Source organism: Sminthopsis crassicaudata, chromosome 2 (genome assembly GCF_048593235.1).
Source record: "Sminthopsis crassicaudata isolate SCR6 chromosome 2, ASM4859323v1, whole genome shotgun sequence".
In the NCBI taxonomy this organism is placed as follows: domain Eukaryota; kingdom Metazoa; phylum Chordata; class Mammalia; order Dasyuromorphia; family Dasyuridae; genus Sminthopsis; species Sminthopsis crassicaudata.
Genome location: NC_133618.1, coordinates 409,055,177 through 409,059,338, shown reverse-complemented (window position 1 = coordinate 409,059,338; position 4,162 = coordinate 409,055,177). Strand labels below are relative to the sequence as shown.

Sequence of the window (4,162 nt, the reverse complement as noted above, 5' to 3'; positions counted from 1 at the left end):
TCAAGGTATATCTGTTTTCCCTTACTTGATCTTAATCATTTGTTTTGGGTTGACTTTTCAATATAGTTTCAAATATTTTGTTAACTATGTTTGAGAATAGATTTGATTTCAGGAAGACTCATCTTCTTGATTCCAGGTCAGCTACTCTATCCACTGTACCACCTGGCACACAACACTCTTTATTGGTACTGTCCATGCTTATTCCTACTCTCAGGATTTTTTTCCTCTGGCTATTATTCCCATTTGGAACATCTTCTCCCCATTACTTTGTATCTAAATCCTACTTATTTTCAAGTCCCAACTCATATCTCTTATATTGTAATGAATCACCAAATTATAATCCACATTGATCTAACTGAATCATTTAATTTCTGCTCCCTGAAGTTAATTTTCTCCATCTTTGAAATGGGTACACTAGTGCTTTCACTACCCATCTTGGGAGGTTGTTGTAAGAAGCAAAAGGATTGCAAATGAAATGCTCATTAAGCTATCATGATTGATGTAAATGAGCAATTTAAGAAAAAGAGAAATGGAGTGGTGTCCCACTACGCAGCTCTTAAAGCTAAGGATCAATACAATTATGTTTTGGGTTGTAATTGTTGTTTGAACAACAAAGACCTGTGATCTTGTCAGTGCTGGAGCTCCTCTAAACAGAGCAATTGGGCAGCTATTCTGCATCTTAGAGTCTGGTGGTCTTGAAAGGTTAAGTGACTTATTCTGGGTCCCATATAGAGGCAGGATTTGGACCCAGGCCATGATGACTATAAGAACAATCTTCTGTCCACTACACAATTCTCCCTCTCCTCCCTTTGTTAGAGACACATCAAACTCAGAAAATAATTTATTGTGAATATCATGTCAGCTGGGATCAGTGACTATGGCCTAGAATTATGCTTTGGCCATAAATGTCTTATTGTTTTATGGATCTAAATACTGTCTTTCTAATAAGATTGTAAGTTATTTGATGGCAAAGAACATGTCCAATTTCTTCTAGACTACCCATAGCGCTTAGCACATAGCATGAAAATAAGTGGCTTGAGACCCAGACAAATTTAAAATGTACCAAAAGAGATAGATTAGACATAACTATATTTTTCTACATTGATATATTGATAGGCATATATACTTGTTGATTCATTCATTCTTTTCAGACTTTCATGAAATGTGTTTTTCTAGTTGGCAGAGTGGATAGAGTACTGGATTTTCAATCAGAAAGGTTTGTGTTCAAATCCTGTTTCATACATTTACTAGCTCTTCAATTCTGAAAAAGTCATTTAACATATCTGTGTCACTAATGTCTTCATCATTTTACATCTGCTAAAATGGGAATAATAATATCATCTACCTCCCAGGGTTGTTGTGAGAATCTGATAAGGTATTCATAAAAATATTTATAAGCCTTAAAGTGCTATATAAATACTATATTTCATTATTTTGTTATCTCCCTTCAGCATATTTTAAGTTCCTTTATAGCAGAGTCTCAAACTCCTTTTTATTAAAATACATATATATGTGTATGCAAATATTGCTTCTTGGCCTTTTGGCTAAGATCAAGTGTGTATGCAAATATAAATATGCATATATGTATGCATATATAGTGTTTATATACATAGATGTGTATAGATGAATGCAAATCTGCATATATGCATATATAACTGCACGATACATTCATGCACATAGTATTTTATACATATGTATACATACGTGGGTAAATCCATGAGTATATGCACATGTATACATTCACATATACAATATATACATGCATAAATTCATGTATACACATATATATATTATATATATTATATGTATGTATGTCAGAGCCTTATTATAACTCTGTATTTAAAGTCTATATCTACATCAAGAGATCAGATAGTGGCACAGTGGATAGAGCACTGGGTTTGGAATAAGGAAGCTTTATCTTCAGAAGTTCAAATCCATCCTCAGATATTTACTAGCCATGTGATCCTGGTTAAGTCACTTAACCCTGCTTGCCTCAGTTTCCTCATCTGTAAAATAAGCTGGAGAAGGAAGTGGCAAACTACTCTAGTATCTTTCCCAAGAAAACCACAAATGGGATCACGAAGAGTCAAACATGACTGAAATGACTGAACAACAACATCTAAATCAAGCATTATTATTATCATCAACTTGTTATGTGACTTTTCATAAGTCACTTCTTTCCTCTAGCCTTCACTTTTTTCCCTTGTAAAATGAAAATGTTGGCAAAGATGAATTCTAAGTTTCCTTCCAACTCTGAATTTCTTTGTTTCTATGACTATCTTAAAAGTAGTCTATTTTATAAAGTCCTTTATGTATGAAAATAACTCACTCTAAAGTGGTAATCCAGACAGATATATATTATTTCTCATTCTGCAATTGTGCAGTTAAAATTAAGGATTATAGCAGTAGTTGTGTATTAAAGATGTCATTTAGGCCCATTTTCAGTGGCATCTGATTATGTTTCAGTGCACACAATGTGTTCAATATCTTCCTTCCCACTTCACCAGTGCTTTTCAGTCCCTTCTCTCATGTCAAAAGAATGGAGGCTGTAGCTGTACTAGATCTAAAACTATATTATAAAGCAGCAGTCATCAAAACCATTTGATATTGGCTAAGAAATAGATTAGTTGATCAGTGGAATTAGGTTAGGTTCACAAAACATAATAGTCAATGACTATAGTAATCTAGTCTTTGACAAACTTGAAGACCCCAGCTTTTGGGATAAGAATTCACTATTTGACAAAAACTGCAGGGAAAACTGGAAATTAGTATGGCAGAAGCTAGCCATTAACCCACATCTAACACAGTATACCAAGATAAGGTCAAAATGGGTTCATAATCTAGACATAAAGAATGATATTATAAACAAATTAGAAGAATATAGGATAGTGGAAGAGGAAGGAATTTGACCAAAGAAGAACTAGAGATCATTATTGATCACAAAATGGATAATTTTGATTATATTAAGTTTAAAAGTTCTTATACAAACAAAACTAATGCAGACAAGATTAGAAGAGAAGCAATAAACTGGGAAAACATTTTTTTACATTCAAAGGTTCTAATAAAGGCTTAATTTCTAAAATATGTAGAGAATTGACTCAAATTTGTAAGAAATCAAGCCATTCTCCAATTGATAAATGGTCAAAGGATATGAACAGAGAATTTTCAGATAAAGACGTTGAAACTATTTCTAGTCATATGAAAAGATGCTCCAAATCACTATTGATCAGAGAAATGCAAATTAAGACAACTCTGAGATACCACTGCACACCTGTCAGATTGGCTCAGATGACAGGAAACGATAATGACCAATGTAGGAGGAGATGTGAAAAAACTAGGACACATATGTTGTTGGTGGAACTGTGAACAAATCCAGCCATTCTGGAGAGCAATTTGGAACTATGCTCAAAAAGTTATCACACTGTGCATACCCTTTGACCCAGCAGTGTTTCTACTGGGCTTATATCCCAAAGAAACTTTAAAGGAAGGAAAGGGGCTCACACATGCAAAAATGTTTGTGGCAGTCTTTTTTGTAGTGGCAAAAAACTGGAAACTGAATGGATGCCCATCAATTGGAGAATGGTTGGGTAAATTGTGGTATATGGATGTTATGGAATATTATTGTTTTATAAGAAATGACCAATAGGATGATTTCAGAGAGGCCTGAAGAGACTTACATGAACTGATACTAAGTGAAATGAGCAGAACCAGGAAATCATTGTACATGGCCACAAAAAGTTTATACAATGATCAATTCTGATGGATGTGGCTCTCTTCAACAATGAGTATGAGTAGGTGAGGGGAAGAAGAGAAAAATTTGGAAAAATAAAGTTTTGTAAGTGTCAATGTTGAAAAATTATGCATATGTTTTATAAATAAAAAGCTTCAATAAAAAACTTTTAAACTAATGGAGGCTGCCAATTTGGCACCTCACTTTTAATATTTTTCTGATTCTTTTGGTCATAATGAGGTTTTCACATATACAATTAATCCACTTTAATTTTTACTAATCGTAGCTATACAGAGCAGCATACATAATAAATCTGGATGCAATGGATAGGAGTCACTTCCCCATGGACACAAGCCTCTAGACAGTAGCTAAATGGAAATAGGTTTATATATAACCAGTATAATTTAATTAGCCCAGAGATTCAATGGACAC

The 4,162-nt window shown here is 33.7% G+C and overlaps 1 pseudogene; it reads left to right on the top strand.

Annotated features, from left to right (window-relative positions):
* Nucleotides 1-1,524: 1,524 nt before the first annotated feature.
* Nucleotides 1,525-1,685, top strand: LOC141559307 (U2 spliceosomal RNA; annotated as a pseudogene).
* Nucleotides 1,686-4,162: the final 2,477 nt, after the last annotated feature.